The sequence below is a fragment of the Protopterus annectens genome, chromosome 4.part1 (genome assembly GCF_019279795.1).
Source record: "Protopterus annectens isolate FY-2018-M chromosome 4.part1, PAN1.0, whole genome shotgun sequence".
In the NCBI taxonomy this organism is placed as follows: Eukaryota; Metazoa; Chordata; order Ceratodontiformes; family Protopteridae; genus Protopterus; species Protopterus annectens.
The window spans coordinates 668,005,482-668,025,276 of NC_056734.1; positions in this window are offsets into that span (position 1 = coordinate 668,005,482).

Consider the following 19,795-nt stretch of genomic DNA (forward strand, 5'->3'; position numbering starts at 1 on the left):
TAGTTAAAGCTAGATAAGGGGTGTGGAACATCAGTCGGTAGATGGATAAGTAGTTAAAGCTAGATAAGGGGTGTGGAACATCAGTCGGTAGATGGATAAGTAGTTAAAGCTAGATAAGGGGTGTGGAACATCAGTCGGTAGATGGATAAGTAGTTAAAGCTAGATAAGGGGTGTGGAACATCAGTCGGTAGATGGATAAGTAGTTAAAGCTAGATAAGGGGTGTGGAACATCAGTCGGTAGATGGATAAGTAGTTAAAGCTAGATAAGGGTGTGGAACATCAGTCGGTAGATGGATAAGTAGTTAAAGCTAGATAAGGGGTGTGGAACATCAGTCGGTAGATGGATAAGTAGTTAAAGCTAGATAAGGGGTGTGGAACATCAGTCGGTAGATGGATAAGTAGTTAAAGCTAGATAAGGGGTGCAGAACATCAGTCGGTAGATGGATAAGTAGTTAAAGCTAGATAAGGGGTGTGGAACATCAGTCGGTAGATGGATAAGTAGTTAAAGCTAGATAAGGGGTGCGGAACTTCAGCCGGTAGATGGATAAGTAGTTAAAGCTAGATAAGGGGTGCGGAACATCATTCGGTAGATGGATAAATAGTTAAAGCTAGATAAGGGGTGTGGAACATCAGTCGGTAGATGGATAAGTAGTTAAAGTTAGATAAGGGGTGTGGAACATCAGTCGGTAGATGGATAAGTAGTTAAAGCTAGATAAGGGGTGTGGAACTTCAGTCGGTATATGGATAAGTAGTTAAAGCTAGATAAGGGGTGTGGAACATCAGTCGGTAGATTGATAAGTAGTTAAAGCTAGATAAGGGGTGTGGAACATCAGTCAGTAAATGGATAAGTAGTTTAAGCTAGATAAGGGGTGTGGAACATCAGTCGGTAGATGGATAAGTAGTTAAAGCTAGATAAGGGGTGCAGAACATCAGTTGGTAGATGGATAAGTAGTTAAAGCTAGATAAGGGGTGTGGAACATGTCAGTAGATGGATAAGTAGTTAAAGTTAGATAAGGGGTGTTGAGCATCAGTCGGTAGATGGATAAGTTGTTAAAGCTAGATAAGGGGTGTGGAACTTCAATCGGTAGATGGATAAGTAGTTAAAGCTAGATAAGGGGTGTGGAACATCAGTCGGTAGATGGATAAGTAGTTAAAGTTAGATAAGGGGTGTGGAACATCAGTCGGTAGATGGATAAGTAGTTAAAGCTAGATAAGGGGTGTGGAACTTCAATCGGTAGATGGATAAGTAGTTAAAGCTAGATAAGGGGTGTGGAACATCAGTCGGTAGATGGATAAGTAGTTAAAGTTAGATAAGGGGTGTGGAACATCAGTCGGTAGATGGATAAGTAGTTAAAGCTAGATAAGGGGTGCGGAACATCAGTCGGTAGATGGATAAGTAGTTAAAGCTAGATAAGGGGTGCGGAACATCAGTCGGTAGATGGATAAGTAGTTAAAGCTAGATAAAGGGTGTGGAACATCAGTTGGTAGATGGATAAGTAGTTAAAGCTAGATAAGGGGTGTGGAACTTCAATCGGTAGATGGATAAGTAGTTAAAGCTAGATAAGGGGTGTGGAACATCAGTCGGTAGATGGATAAGTAGTTAAAGTTAGATAAGCGGTGTGGAACATCAGTCGGTAGATGGATAAGTAGTTAAAGCTAGATAAGGGGTGCGGAACATCAGTCGGTAGATGGATAAGTAGTTAAAGCTAGATAAGGGGTGCAGAACATCAGTCGGTAGATGGATAAGTAGATAAAGTTAGATAAAGGGTGCGGAACATCACTCGGTAGATGGATAAGTAGTTAAAGCTAGATAAGGGGTGTGGAACATCAGTCGGTAGATGGATAAGTAGTTAAACCTAACGCAGGGAGACAGGCAGTGGTGAGTCAATGATAATGGGGGCAAAAATACTAGGGTACTTACTGACAAAGAACCAATTTATAGTGGTGGAAAATATTTGAAGGAGATGGATAAATTGGTAAGGTCAGAAAGAAAATGAAATGTGAAGTGGGGATTAAGGAGGAAAGAAACTGAGGAGGAGTGGGAGAAAGGTTTAATGTGTAGAAGATTGAGGTTATAAAGGGATGGAGATATGAGCAGACAAAGGAAAATGGAGTTGCCCAGGTGAGGAGCCTCTGCACAACCACATGTAGTTTAGGTGCTGTTTTAGTATTGGCTTGAAGGCAAATGTTTCATTGTCTGTTTTTGGATTTTTTGCAATGTCTGGAATCATAATGGGAGTATAGTGTGTCAACTGCTGCCAAGTGAAGGTCTATACCTGTAGAGTATTGTTGCAGGATATCTTTTAATACTAAACATTTTTCTGGTGCTTGCATAAATTTGTGTGCAGTAATAATCTGTGAGTATATTAAGCAGGTGAGTAGCTCAATCCAGTTTAATCGTTTCAGGGCTCTGCAAATGATAAGCCCTATACATAGAGTTGGCAGCAAATTTGACAATTTTATTGTATCAGGTAGACAATTTAGCTTTAAGTGCAGTATTTAGGTTAGTAAGAATAGATGAGGCATGCAGGGGGAATGGAAGAAGGTAGGTACTGGTGTTTATCTTGCATTATCGTAAGGTAATACTTGCTTCTATAGAGGGAGACAAGTTTCTGATGTATTATTTAATGCCTTGCAATATGTGTTGATCAAATATGAGATTATTGTCAGTCAAGATACCCAAAAGTTTTGTTTGGGTTACAATTTCAGTTTTTGTGTTGTTGGATGAAGTTACTGTGAATGATTGTCTTTCATTGTGGTATTGTTTAAGAGTGAAGAACATATATTTTTAAGTAGATTTATATATTTTAGCCAAGTTTCAAAATAAGGGAAAAAATTGGGTTGCATACTGAAGTGTTGGTAGGAATGGGGCTTAGTAGTCATCACTTTGAACTATACTAGTGAGGTGGGTGACACTTTGTAGTTTGTTTATAGTTTTTATTGATTCTAGTGGTTCAGGTGATTAGCAATACCTGCAAGCCATATAAGTTAATGGATTCTGAAGGTGTGTCACTGTTGATCTGCTGCCACAATATGTTGATGTTGCTTAGTGTAATAGTTTCTTGCTGAATATGTTAAGCTATCCAGTACAGGGTATCTTCTGCTGCTGACATGTTGTTACTAGGTAGAATATAAATAGATGAAAGACAGAGATACTTTCTATTGTGGATTTTGAGGAGAGAGATAAGGAGTTATGCATTAAATTTTGGAATCTATATGGAAATATTATTTCTAACCAGTTTTTCACCACCAGCATGTCTGCCTTGTAGAATATACTGCTGTAGTTTCCTTGAATCTTTAGTACATTACCTGCTATATTACATGCTAAAATATGCGATGCAGTGTTTACAGCAAATGCAAAACTTTAATCATTTCAACTTGCGTATGTTTATACAAAACGTAGCACTGTTCGTGCTCCCTCTGGATATGGTTGAATTTAATTATACCCTGATTTTAAATTTGGCTTCCTCCACACATTTGTTTCACACACATTATTTACCATATCATTTGGCAGTACATATGAAGAACCCTTCCTTATGTATCACTTCATTGCCTACTTGCACGTAAAACAAAACTGTCTCTTTAACGTGTTTTTCACTTTTTGTGAGTGCAGTTATGGGTGTCATCCAAGGTATTTGACCAAATACTCCCTGATTTATGCCTAACATTTATCACTGTTGTAAAGCTTCATTTGTTTTCTGCTATAGATGAAAAGCTATTCTTCTCAGTAGCAGATATAAAGATGCAATTGTCTGACCACTTTGTAACATTGACTTTATTCAGTAATCATGCTAAATTGTCAGATGGCTGACATCTGATATTGTTAATTGGCTTAAAACATCTTGCTTATCTTGTGAAGTTTGTTCTGAGGAATTTTACCCACTTGTGTAAACAAAAGTGCTAAACCAATAAATACAATGTTCTTGGGTTTACTGACATACCAGTTTTTTAATTTCACTTTGTGATCTGACTGAATATATTTTTAAAATCATCTGGTGCTCTTCTGATGAGTGTTCTATTCATTTAAGAAACAGTTTTGTAAGTTTCTTTTACCTTGCTTAGTATGCAGATGAAAGACAACACAAACCAAATAAACACATGTAGATGGTAAATCAAAGAACGAAGGCTGATACAGTGAAATGTTAAGCGCTTTTCATTTACTAAAATAGCAAACTTCTTCAGACAAACACATATACACCTTGAACTTATTAAATATTAAAAAGGCACCAAAATGCCAATGATGTCATCAAAGTAACTAATAAATATCATGCACCCTTAGTCATCATAGTCATATTATATAAAATATAAAATCACATCTAATAAATACAAAATTCAAAAATACAATTGCTTAAAATATTGACCCTAGGTGTGCAAATCTACCATAATAACTTAAATACATTGCAACATGAACTGTTATGATGAGGTGTCATCTATTCAAAGCCCTTAATTTTAAAATACTACTTACATTACAAACATCATTCAACCCTGGCCAAGCATATGAAAACAGATTGAGTTGCCAAACAAGTTCAGCTTTATCAACCATCAATTCCCAGGGACCACCTCTTTCAGGCACTTTTACCTGCTGCAAAACTGAGAACTTGAATTCATGATCAGTAAATTCATATATATGCTTAGCAAGTGCATTATTAAAATTGCACTTCCTTATTGCATAAACATGCTCATATAGCCTTTCTTTTAACATACGGTGGTTCTACCAACATAAAATGCCAAACATTTTGACATAATGCTACATACACAAGTCCTTTAGAATTACAATTATATTTTCCATTGACAGTGTACATTTTACCTTATATTTCCATTGAATGACCTGCATGAACGTATCTGCAATGATTACACCTGCCACATTTATTCATACTACCACACTGTGGCTGAAGTATATGGCTTTTCTTATTCCTCTCAAATAAAGCTTTTAAACTCATACCCTTCCTAGCTACCATTCTGAAGCCTTGCTCCAACCTGCCCCTAATGTGTGTGTCTTCCTGTATAACCATCCAATGTTTCAACATAATGGTCTTTACTTCTTGAAAATGGATGCTAAATGATGTTACAAATAGTGCTGAGCCATCCATTGACTTAACCTCATTATTACCAGCTTGGTGCCCCCTACTATGACTCAATATAGGGGAAAAATGGCCATTCAATCTCTTAACTTTTACTTCCTCATATAATTCAAGCAACATGAAGTTAGGATATCCTCTTTTACAAACATATCTATCAAATTACCACATTCAAATTCAAAATCCTTATCAACACTTATAATTTTGGCTGCTAGGACAAATTGTCCCTTAACCACAGCCTTTTTGTTTCCCATTGTATGTGCACTGGTAAAGTGTAAGAACAGATTTGAATAGGTTGACTTCCAATATATTTTAGCTATATACCTTCCATTTTGCTTATCCTTACTTAAATTGGCATCAAAATAATTGATTGCATTTTCATTGACCTCATGTGTGAATTGTAAATAGGACACTGTGCCACTGATATAATTAATAAATCTATTTAATATATCATAATCACCTTGCATAGAATAAAAATATCATCCAAATATCATAAGTATAAATTAATATGTTCAGAAAAAGGACTGTTAAAAATATGCTGTTCCTCCCAGACCACCATAACAATATTGGCAAAGATGGTACCACACGGAGAACCCATGGCCAACCCAACTTGTTGTAAGAAATATCTGTCTTTATATTGAATAAAATTATTCTTCAATATCATCTCAAACAAATCAATATACAAGTTGATTTTAGATTGTGTGACACCTTGCTTTTGTAAAAAATGTGTCTACAGCTTCTGTACCATCTTGATGTGGTATACATGAAAAAAGATCTTTTATATCAACCGTTAAAAATAAACTGTCATCTGAATATTCCTTCTTGCTAATTAAATCTAAAAAGTGCTATGAATCCTTACATATCGGGGGACATTCTGACAAATACATTTTCAGCTTATTGTCTAAGTATTCTGCTGATGCATAAGTAATAGAATTTCATCTATCCACTATGTGATGCATAGGTGGATTTTCAATACTTTTATGCAACTTTGGTGCTCCAAAAAATGGTAGGAATTACCGGAGAGATATTATTCAAATAATTGTACTCATCCAAGCTTATTCTGTTCTCAAGAAACATGTCATTTAATGAAACATAAATTCTCCTGTAGGCTATATTAACCTCATTCTTACTCACTTCCTGATATGTGCCAGTTGCCAAAATCCTGTACTTTCTTTCATTGTAATCAAAGATTTCCATAATTACCAACCCCTTCTCTTATCTGGTTTCATGATTCTTAAAGACTGCTGTGTGAGAAATAGTAAATTATTTATTTCTTCCTTCCTCTGTTAAATTACCCTTAAATTCATCATATTTTCTAAATATATGCCTTATATCAATTTCACATATTTTCTCATAGAGCAGAAGTTTGTGATGTAATGGGGTTAAATGTACTACACACTCGAAGTGAATCATTATCCTGTAAATTATTTGAACCAAATAAAATTCTAAAATTCAATTTTCTCAAGAACATTTTTAAATCTATTAGCATATCCACTAAAGTAGGACATTTTACTGGTACAAACGTAAATCCTTTACTTAGTAGGTTAGCCATTTTGTCATCTGTAACAGTTCCTGAAAAACTATAAACCTTGAAATCTTTTGTGGTATTGTACACAACTACTGGCATTGCATCAAAAATATCCTTATTAGCCAATTCATTATCAATTGTATGTTCAACATTGTGATTAGTAATATTAATCAATTGTAACCTCTCCCCCTCCCTCCCCCGATACTGATAACAACCCGTCCTCTGATTGCATCTGGATGGTGTGTAAAAATCCTGATTTTGTATTCTGTTGGTATTGTTAATTTAGTTGTTATGATTTCTTAATCTTTCTGACCTCCTTAAAGATGTACCAATAGTATCCTGTTGTTCCACCCCTTGTGATACTTCAGCTGCATTGACAACCCTTACCTCATCCTGCATATATGCTTGACTAACATTAATATTTATATTGGGGGCCTCTATATTAGTCTGCGACGTTTGACCCTAGGTGGTTTGTGATAGGCTAATCCTTTTGCATACTGTTCCTTGTCCCTTATTAGCTTGTTATTCTTTTTGTGCTTCAACTCTATTAGCTTTTTTTCAATACTTTCATATATTCTCTAATGTTCAAGCTTATATCTTTCATAACTAGTATCAGCCTGTAATTGGGTTTCTAATACATTGTATTCCCCCAATAGTAAGTCAACCTCTTTGGCATTATTTTTAATCAACAATTCCAAAAGCTCAAAGCCATGCCTATCATACATGGTGAGAAGCTCGATATGAAAAGATGAGTTTTCAACCAGGCCTGAAGGATAATGCCATGTGCGTAGGCCTTTTGGAACAACTTTGTTGGTTGTACATTCTTTTAAATGCATATTCTCTAATTGTAACTTTTTCATCTGTATAGTTTTATCTCCAGTCATTCCAACAATGTTCTTATAACCGCCCCTTCCATGAGCAAATTATTTCTGCTCATTAGTAACATTGTCAGACACAAGCTATTTGTTTAAAGGAGGTGGCTTCCAATATAATCTGGATGGTACCATCCATACCCTCGTTATTAAATTGTTGTTATGTATAGTGGTGCTACAATTGTCTGCATGCAAGATCATTGAATTATTACTGTTACTCACTGTAGAGGCTACAAGTTCACCATCAAAACCAGGGAGAGGAGGTTGCCATTGTTCATTGCATAGAAGATCCATATCAGCCGCCACCACTGAATTGAGTGAAACCAGCTGGGAATTAACATCATCAGCTCCAGCCTGTGTGCCAGTCCTAACCACAGGACTGGCAGTATTATGCTGCCCTTGTGCCATGCCCAAAGTTGCTTGTACTTCATTACCAGCGATGTTGTGCTGTCCTTGGACCATACCCGAACCTACCTGAGCTATTGCATGGCTCTGCATAAGAACCCCAACCTCAATGGTACCGCCATTCATCACTTTCGGTTGCACCTGCTCTTGTGGTAAGCAAGATTGCTGCGTGGAACATGAGATAGAATTACTATGCTGGTTATGCCGTAACATAGTCCCAGTTGCTCTCATTTCATCCACCATAGCAGCCAATCCATCCCTCTGCTGGGTTAATCCTGTTATAAGCCCTAAAGGTTTGGCCATAGCTTCATCTGGAGTCTGTGAAAATAAAGGCTGCGAATCAACCTCCATGTTCAATGAAACGCCAAAAAGAAACTTCAATATGCAGATGAAAGACAACACAAACCAAATAAACACACATAGATGGCAAATCAAAGAAGGCTAATACAGTGTAATGTTAAGCTTTTCATTTACTAAAATAGCAAACTTCTTCAGACAAACACATATACACCTTGAACTTATTAAATATTAAAAAGGCACCAAAATGCCAATGATGTCATCAAAGTAACTAATAAATATCATGCACCCTTAGTCATCATAGTCATATTATATAAAATATAAAATCACATCTAATAAATACAAAATTCAAAAATACAATTGCTTAAAATATTGACCCTAGGTGTGCAAATCTACCATAATAACTTAAATACATTGCAACATGAACTGTTATGATGAGGTGTCATCTATTCAAAGCCCTTAATTTTAAAATACTACTTACATTACAAACATCATTCAACCCTGGCCAAGCATATGAAAACAGATTGAGTTGCCAAACAAGTTCAGCTTTATCAACCATCAATTCCCAGGGACCACCTCTTTCAGGCACGTTTACCTGCTGCAAAACTGAGAACTTGAATTCATGATCAGTAAATTCATATATATGCTTAGCAAGTGCATTATTAAAATTGCACTTCCTTATTGCATAAACATGCTCATATAGCCTTTCTTTTAACATACGGTGGTTCTACCAACATAAAATGCCAAACATTTTTGACATAATGCTACATACACAAGTCCTTTAGAATTACAATTATATTTTCCATTGACAGTGTACATTTTACCTTATATTTCCATTGAATGACCTGCATGAACGTATCTGCAATGATTACACCTGCCACATTTATTCATACTACCACACTGTGGCTGAAGTATATGGCTTTTCTTATTCCTCTCAAATAAAGCTTTTAAACTCATACCCTTCCTAGCTACCATTCTGAAGCCTTGCTCCAACCTGCCCCTAATGTGTGTGTCTTCCTGTATAACCATCCAATGTTTCAACATAATGGTCTTTACTTCTTGAAAATGGATGCTAAATGATGTTACAAATAGTGCTGAGCCATCCATTGACTTAACCTCATTATTACCAGCTTGGTGCCCCCTACTATGACTCAATATAGGGGAAAAATGGCCATTCAATCTCTTAACTTTTACTTCCTCATATAATTCAAGCAACATGAAGTTAGGATATCCTCTTTTTACAAACATATCTATCAAATTACCACATTCAAATTCAAAATCCTTATCAACACTTATAATTTTGGCTGCTAGGACAAATTGTCCCTTAACCACAGCCTTTTTGTTTCCCATTGTATGTGCACTGGTAAAGTGTAAGAACAGATTTGAATAGGTTGACTTCCAATATATTTTAGCTATATACCTTCCATTTTGCTTATCCTTACTTAAATTGGCATCAAAATAATTGATTGCATTTTCATTGACCTCATGTGTGAATTGTAAATAGGACACTGTGCCACTGATATAATTAATAAATCTATTTAATATATCATAATCACCTTGCCATAGAATAAAAATATCATCCAAATATCATAAGTATAAATTAATATGTTCAGAAAAAGGACTGTTAAAAATATGCTGTTCCTCCCAGACCACCATAACAATATTGGCAAAGATGGTACCACACGGAGAACCCATGGCCAACCCAACTTGTTGTAAGAAATATCTGTCTTTATATTGAATAAAATTATTCTTCAATATTATCTCAAACAAATCAATATACAAGTTGATTTTAGATTGTGTGACACCTTGCTTTTGTAAAAAATGTGTCTACAGCTTCTGTACCATCTTGATGTGGTATACATGAAAAAAGATCTTTTATATCAACCGTTAAAAATAAACTGTCATCTGAATATTCCTTCTTGCTAATTAAATCTAAAAAGTGCTATGAATCCTTACATATCGGGGGACATGCTGACAAATACATTTTCAGCTTATTGTCTAAGTATTCTGCTGATGCATAAGTAATAGAATTTCATCTATCCACTATGTGATGCATAGGTGGATTTTCAATACTTTTATGCAACTTTGGTGCTCCAAAAAATGGTAGGAATTACCGGAGAGATATTATTCAAATAATTGTACTCATCCAAGCTTATTCTGTTCTCAAGAAACATGTCATTTAATGAAACATAAATTCTCCTGTAGGCTATATTAACCTCATTCTTACTCACTTCCTGATATGTGCCAGTTGCCAAAATCCTGTACTTTCTTTCATTGTAATCAAAGATTTCCATAATTACCAACCCCCCTCTCTTATCTGGTTTCATGATTCTTAAAGACTGCTGTGTGAGAAATAGTAAATTATTTATTTCTTCCTTCCTCTGTTAAATTACCCTTAAATTCATCATATTTTCTAAATATATGCCTTATATCAATTTCACATATTTTCTCATAGAGCAGAAGTTTGGGATGTAATGGGGGTTAAATGTACTACACACTCGAAGTGAATCATTATCCTGTAAATTATTTGAACCAAATAAAATTCTAAAATTCAGTTTTCTCAAGAACATTTTTAAATCTATTAGCATATCCACTAAAGTAGGACATTTTACTGGTACAAACGTAAATCCTTTACTTAGTAGGTTAGCCATTTTGTCATCTGCAACAGTTCCTGAAAAACTATAAACCTTGAAATCTTTTGTGGTATTGTACACAACTACTGGCATTGCATCAAAAATATCCTTATTAGCCAATTCATTATCAATTGTATGTTCAACATTGTGATTAGTAATATTAATCAATTGTAACCTCTCCCCCTCCCTCTCCCCCGATACTGATAACAACCCGTCCTCTGATTGCATCTGGATGGTGTGTAAAAATCCTGATTTTGTATTCTGTTGGTATTGTTAATTTAGTTGTTATGATTTCTTAATCTTTCTGACCTCCTTAAAGATGTACCAATAGTATCCTGTTGTTCCACCCCTTGTGATACTTCAGCTGCATTGACAACCCTTACCTCATCCTGCATATATGCTTGACTAACATTAATATTTATATTGGGGGCCTCTATATTAGTCTGCGATGTTTGACCCTAGGTGGTTTGTGATAGGCTAATCCTTTTGCATACTGTTCCTTGTCCCTTATTAGCTTGTTATTCTTTTTGTGCTTCAACTCTATTAGCTTTTTTTCAATACTTTCATATATTCTCTAATGTTCAAGCTTATATCTTTCATAACTAGTATCAGCCTGTAATTGGGTTTCTAATACATTGTATTCCCCCAATAGTAAGTCAACCTCTTTGGCATTATTTTTAATCAACAATTCCAAAAGCTCAAAGCCATGCCTATCATACATGGTGAGAAGCTCGATATGAAAAGATGAGTTTTCAACCAGGCCTGAAGGATAATGCCATGTGCGTAGGCCTTTTGGAACAACTTTGTTGGTTGTACATTCTTTTAAATGCATATTCTCTAATTGTAACTTTTTCATCTGTATAGTTTTATCTCCAGTCATTCCAACAATGTTCTTATAACCGCCCCTTCCATGAGCAAATTATTTCTGCTCATTAGTAACATTGTCAGACACAAGCCATTTGTTTAAAGGAGGTGGCTTCCAATATAATCTGGATGGTACCATCCATACCCTCGTTATTAAATTGTTGTTATGTATAGTGGTGCTACAATTGTCTGCATGCAAGATCATTGAATTATTACTGTTACTCACTGTAGAGGCTACAAGTTCACCATCAAAACCAGGGAGAGGAGGTTGCCATTGTTCATTGCATAGAAGATCCATATCAGCCGCCACCACTGAATTGAGTGAAACCAGCTGGGAATTAACATCATCAGCTCCAGCCTGTGTGCCAGTCCTAACCACAGGACTGGCAGTATTATGCTGCCCTTGTGCCATGCCCAAAGTTGCTTGTACTTCATTACCAGCGATGTTGTGCTGTCCTTGGACCATACCGAACCTACCTGAGCTATTGCATGGCTCTGCATAAGAACCCCAACCTCAATGGTACCGCCATTCATCACTTTCGGTTGCACCTGCTCTTGTGGTAAGCAAGATTGCTGCGTGGAACATGAGATAGAATTACTATGCTGGTTATGCCGTAACATAGTCCCAGTTGCTCTCATTTCATCCACCATAGCAGCCAATCCATCCCTCTGCTGGGTTAATCCTGTTATAAGCCCTAAAGGTTTGGCCATAGCTTCATCTGGAGTCTGTGAAAATAAAGGCTGAATCAACCTCCATGTTCAATGAAACGCCAAAAAGAAACTTCAATATGCAGATGAAAGACAACACAAACCAAATAAACACACATAGATGGCAAATCAAAGAACGAAGGCTAATACAGTGTAATGTTAAGCGCTTTTCATTTACTAAAATAGCAAACTTCTTCAGACAAACACATATACACCTTGAACTTATTAAATATTAAAAAGGCACCAAAATGCCAATGATGTCATCAAAGTAACTAATAAATATCATGCACCCTTAGTCATCATAGTCATATTATATAAAATATAAAATCACATCTAATAAATACAAAATTCAAAAATACAATTGCTTAAAATATTGACCCTAGGTGTGCAAATCTACCATAATAACTTAAATACATTGCAACATGAACTGTTATGATGAGGTGTCATCTATTCAAAGCCCTTAATTTTAAAATACTACTTACATTACAAACATCATTCAACCCTGGCCAAGCATATGAAAACAGATTGAGTTGCCAAACAAGTTCAGCTTTATCAACCATCAATTCCCAGGGACCACCTCTTTCAGGCACTTTTACCTGCTGCAAAACTGAGAACTTGAATTCATGATCAGTAAATTCATATATATGCTTAGCAAGTGCATTATTAAAATTGCACTTCCTTATTGCATAAACATGCTCATATAGCCTTTCTTTTAACATACGGGTGGTTCTACCAACATAAAATGCCAAACATTTTGACATAATGCTACATACACAAGTCCTTTAGAATTACAATTATATTTTCCATTGACAGTGTACATTTTACCTTATATTTCCATTGAATGACCTGCATGAACATATCTGCAATGATTACACCTGCCACATTTATTCATACTACCACACTGTGGCTGAAGTATATGGCTTTTCTTATTCCTCTCAAATAAAGCTTTTAAACTCATACCCTTCCTAGCTACCATTCTGAAGCCTTGCTCCAACCTGCCCCTAATGTGTGTGTCTTCCTGTATAACCATCCAATGTTTCAACATAATGGTCTTTACTTCTTGAAAATGGATGCTAAATGATGTTACAAATAGTGCTGAGCCATCCATTGACTTAACCTCATTATTACCAGCTTGGTGCCCCCTACTATGACTCAATATAGGGGAAAAATGGCCATTCAATCTCTTAACTTTTACTTCCTCATATAATTCAAGCAACATGAAGTTAGGATATCCTCTTTTTACAAACATATCTATCAAATTACCACATTCAAATTCAAAATCCTTATCAACACTTATAATTTTGGCTGCTAGGACAAATTGTCCCTTAACCACAGCCTTTTGTTTCCCATTGTATGTGCACTGGTAAAGTGTAAGAACAGATTTGAATAGGTTGACTTCCAATATATTTTAGCTATATACCTTCCATTTTGCTTATCCTTACTTAAATTGGCATCAAAATAATTGATTGCATTTTCATTGACCTCATGTGTGAATTGTAAATAGGACACTGTGCCACTGATATAATTAATAAATCTATTTAATATATCATAATCACCTTGCATAGAATAAAAATATCATCCAAATATCATAAGTATAAATTAATATGTTCAGAAAAGGACTGTTAAAAATATGCTGTTCCTCCCAGACCACCATAACAATATTGGCAAAGATGGTACCACACGGAGAACCCATGGCCAACCCAACTTGTTGTAAGAAATATCTGTCTTTATATTGAATAAAATTATTCTTCAATATCATCTCAAACAAATCAATATACAAGTTGATTTTAGATTGTGTGACACCTTGCTTTTGTAAAAAATGTGTCTACAGCTTCTGTACCATCTTGATGTGGTATACATGAAAAGATCTTTTATATCAACCGTTAAAATAAACTGTCATCTGAATATTCCTTCTTGCTAATTAAATCTAAAAGTGCTATGAATCCTTACATATCGGGGGACATTCTGACAAATACATTTTCAGCTTATTGTCTAAGTATTCTGCTGATGCATAAGTAATAGAATTTCATCTATCCACTATGTGATGCATAGGTGGATTTTCAATACTTTTATGCAACTTTGGTGCTCCAAAAAATGGTAGGAATTACCGGAGAGATATTATTCAAATAATTGTACTCATCCAAGCTTATTCTGTTCTCAAGAAACATGTCATTTAATGAAACATAAATTCTCCTGTAGGCTATATTAACCTCATTCTTACTCACTTCCTGATATGTGCCAGTTGCCAAAATCCTGTACTTTCTTTCATTGTAATCAAAGATTTCCATAATTACCAACCCCCCTCTCTTATCTGGTTTCATGATTCTTAAAGACTGCTGTGTGAGAAATAGTAAATTATTTATTTCTTCCTTCCACTGTTAAATTACCCTTAAATTCATCATATTTTCTAAATATATGCCTTATATCAATTTCACATATTTTCTCATAGAGCAGAAGTTTGGGATGTAATGGGGGTTAAATGTACTACACACTCGAAGTGAATCATTATCCTGTAAATTATTTGAACCAAATAAAATTCTAAAATTCAATTTTCTCAAGAACATTTTTAAATCTATTAGCATATCCACTAAAGTAGGACATTTTACTGGTACAAACGTAAATCCTTTACTTAGTAGGTTAGCCATTTTGTCATCTGCAACAGTTCCTGAAAAACTATAAACCTTGAAATCTTTTGTGGTATTGTACACAACTACTGGCATTGCATCAAAAATATCCTTATTAGCCAATTCATTATCAATTGTATGTTCAACATTGTGATTAGTAATATTAATCAATTGTAACCTCTCCCCCTTCCTCTCCCCCGATACTGATAACAACCCGTCCTCTGATTGCATCTGGATGGTGTGTAAAAATCCTGATTTTGTATTCTGTTGGTATTGTTAATTTAGTTGTTATGATTTCTTAATCTTTCTGACCTCCTTAAAGATGTACCAATAGTATCCTGTTGTTCCACCCCTTGTGATACTTCAGCTGCATTGACAACCCTTACCTCATCCTGCATATATGCTTGACTAACATTAATATTTATATTGGGGGCCTCTATATTAGTCTGCGATGTTTGACCCTAGGTGGTTTGTGATAGGCTAATCCTTTTGCATACTGTTCCTTGTCCCTTATTAGCTTGTTATTCTTTTTGTGCTTCAACTCTATTAGCTTTTTTTCAATACTTTCATATATTCTCTAATGTTCAAGCTTATATCTTTCATAACTAGTATCAGCCTGTAACTGGGTTTCTAATACATTGTATTCCCCCAATAGTAAGTCAACCTCTTTGGCATTATTTTTAATCAACAATTCCAAAAGCTCAAAGCCATGCCTATCATACATGGTGAGAAGCTCGATATGAAAAGATGAGTTTTCAACCAGGCCTGAAGGATAATGCCATGTGCGTAGGCCTTTTGGAACAACTTTGTTGGTTGTTACATTCTTTTAAATGCATATTCTCTAATTGTAACTTTTTCATCTGTATAGTTTTATCTCCAGTCATTCCAACAATGTTCTTATAACCGCCCCTTCCATGAGCAAATTATTTCTGCTCATTAGTAACATTGTCAGACACAAGCCATTTGTTTAAAGGAGGTGGCTTCCAATATAATCTGGATGGTACCATCCATACCCTCGTTATTAAATTGTTGTTATGTATAGTGGTGCTACAATTGTCTGCATGCAAGATCATTGAATTATTACTGTTACTCACTGTAGAGGCTACAAGTTCACCATCAAAACCAGGGAGAGGAGGTTGCCATTGTTCATTGCATAGAAGATCCATATCAGCCGCCACCACTGAATTGAGTGAAACCAGCTGGGAATTAACATCATCAGCTCCAGCCTGTGTGCCAGTCCTAACCACAGGACTGGCAGTATTATGCTGCCCTTGTGCCATGCCCAAAGTTGCTTGTACTTCATTACCAGCGATGTTGTGCTGTCCTTGGACCATACCCGAACCTACCTGAGCTATTGCATGGCTCTGCATAAGAACCCCAACCTCAATGGTACCGCCATTCATCACTTTCGGTTGCACCTGCTCTTGTGGTAAGCAAGATTGCTGCGTGGAACATGAGATAGAATTACTATGCTGGTTATGCCGTAACATAGTCCCAGTTGCTCTCATTTCATCCACCATAGCAGCCAATCCATCCCTCTGCTGGGTTAATCCTGTTATAAGCCCTAAAGGTTTGGCCATAGCTTCATCTGGAGTCTGTGAAAATAAAGGCTGCGAATCAACCTCCATGTTCAATGAAACGCCAAAAAGAAACTTCAATATGCAGATGAAAGACAACACAAACCAAATAAACACACATAGATGGCAAATCAAAGAACGAAGGCTAATACAGTGTAATGTTAAGCGCTTTTCATTTACTAAAATAGCAAACTTCTTCAGACAAACACATATACACCTTGAACTTATTAAATATTAAAAAGGCACCAAAATGCCAATGATGTCATCAAAGTAACTAATAAATATCATGCACCCTTAGTCATCATAGTCATATTATATAAAATATAAAATCACATCTAATAAATACAAAATTCAAAAATACAATTGCTTAAAATATTGACCCTAGGTGTGCAAATCTACCATAATAACTTAAATACATTGCAACATGAACTGTTATGATGAGGTGTCATCTATTCAAAGCCCTTAATTTTAAAATACTACTTACATTACAAACATCATTCAACCCTGGCCAAGCATATGAAAACAGATTGAGTTGCCAAACAAGTTCAGCTTTATCAACCATCAATTCCCAGGGACCACCTCTTTCAGGCACTTTTACCTGCTGCAAAACTGAGAACTTGAATTCATGATCAGTAAATTCATATATATGCTTAGCAAGTGCATTATTAAAATTGCACTTCCTTATTGCATAAACATGCTCATATAGCCTTTCTTTTAACATACGGGTGGTTCTACCAACATAAAATGCCAAACATTTTTGACATAATGCTACATACACAAGTCCTTTAGAATTACAATTATATTTTCCATTGACAGTGTACATTTTACCTTATATTTCCATTGAATGACCTGCATGAACGTATCTGCAATGATTACACCTGCCACATTTATTCATACTACCACACTGTGGCTGAAGTATATGGCTTTTCTTATTCCTCTCAAATAAAGCTTTTAAACTCATACCCTTCCTAGCTACCATTCTGAAGCCTTGCTCCAACCTGCCCCTAATGTGTGTGTCTTCCTGTATAACCATCCAATGTTTCAACATAATGGTCTTTACTTCTTGAAAATGGATGCTAAATGATGTTACAAATAGTGCTGAGCCATCCATTGACTTAACCTCATTATTACCAGCTTGGTGCCCCCTACTATGACTCAATATAGGGGAAAAATGGCCATTCAATCTCTTAACTTTTACTTCCTCATATAATTCAAGCAACATGAAGTTAGGATATCCTCTTTTTACAAACATATCTATCAAATTACCACATTCAAATTCAAAATCCTTATCAACACTTATAATTTTGGCTGCTAGGACAAATTGTCCCTTAACCACAGCCTTTTTGTTTCCCATTGTATGTGCACTGGTAAAGTGTAAGAACAGATTTGAATAGGTTGACTTCCAATATATTTTAGCTATATACCTTCCATTTTGCTTATCCTTACTTAAATTGGCATCAAAATAATTGATTGCATTTTCATTGACCTCATGTGTGAATTGTAAATAGGACACTGTGCCACTGATATAATTAATAAATCTATTTAATATATCATAATCACCTTGCCATAGAATAAAAATATCATCCAAATATCATAAGTATAAATTAATATGTTCAGAAAAAGGACTGTTAAAAATATGCTGTTCCTCCCAGACCACCATAACAATATTGGCAAAGATGGTACCACACGGAGAACCCATGGCCAACCCAACTTGTTGTAAGAAATATCTGTCTTTATATTGAATAAAATTATTCTTCAATATCATCTCAAACAAATCAATATACAAGTTGATTTTAGATTGTGTGACACCTTGCTTTTGTAAAAAATGTGTCTACAGCTTCTGTACCATCTTGATGTGGTATACATGAAAAAAGATCTTTTATATCAACCGTTAAAAATAAACTGTCATCTGAATATTCCTTCTTGCTAATTAAATCTAAAAGTGCTATGAATCCTTACATATCGGGGGACATTCTGACAAATACATTTTCAGCTTATTGTCTAAGTATTCTGCTGATGCATAAGTAATAGAATTTCATCTATCCACTATGTGATGCATAGGTGGATTTTCAATACTTTTATGCAACTTTGTTGCTCCAAAAAATGGTAGGAATTACCGGAGAGATATTATTCAAATAATTGTACTCATCCAAGCTTATTCTGTTCTCAAGAAACATGTCATTTAATGAAACATAAATTCTCCTGTAGGCTATATTAACCTCATTCTTACTCACTTCCTGATATGTGCCAGTTGCCAAAATCCTGTACTTTCTTTCATTGTAATCAAAGATTTCCATAATTACCAACCCCCCTCTCTTATCTGGTTTCATGATTCTTAAAGACTGCTGTGTGAGAAATAGTAAATTATTTATTTCTTCCTTCCTCTGTTAAATTGCCCTTAAATTCATCATATTTTCTAAATATATGCCTTATATCAATTTCACATATTTTCTCATAGAGCAGAAGTTTGGGATGTAATGGGGGTTAAATGTACTACACACTCGAAGTGAATCATTATCCTGTAAATTATTTGAACCAAATAAAATTCTAAAATTCAATTTTCTCAAGAACATTTTTAAATCTATTAGCATATCCACTAAAGTAGGACATTTTACTGGTACAAACATAAATCTTTTACTTAGTAGGTTAGCCATTTTGTCATCTGTAACAGTTCCTGAAAAACTATAAACCTTGAAATCTTTTGTGGTATTGTACACAACTACTGGCATTGCATCAAAAATATCCTTATTAGCCAATTCATTATCAATTGTATGTTCAACATTGTGATTAGTAATATTAATCAATTGTAACCTCTCCCCCTCCCTCTCCCCCGATACTGATAACAACCCGTCCTCTGATTGCATCTGGATGGTGTGTAAAAATCCTGATTTTGTATTCTGTTGGTATTGTTAATTTAGTTGTTGTGATTTCTTAATCTTTCTGACCTCCTTAAAGATGTACCAATAGTATCCTGTTGTTCCACCCCTTGTGATACTTCAGCTGCATTGACAACCCTTACCTCATCCTGCATATATGCTTGACTAACATTAGTATTTATATTGGGGGCCTCTATATTAGTCTGCGATGTTTGACCCTAGGTGGTTTGTGATAGGCTAATCCTTTTGCATACTGTTCCTTGTCCCTTATTAGCTTGTTATTCTTTTTGTGCTTCAACTCTATTAGCTTTTTTTCAATACTTTCATATATTC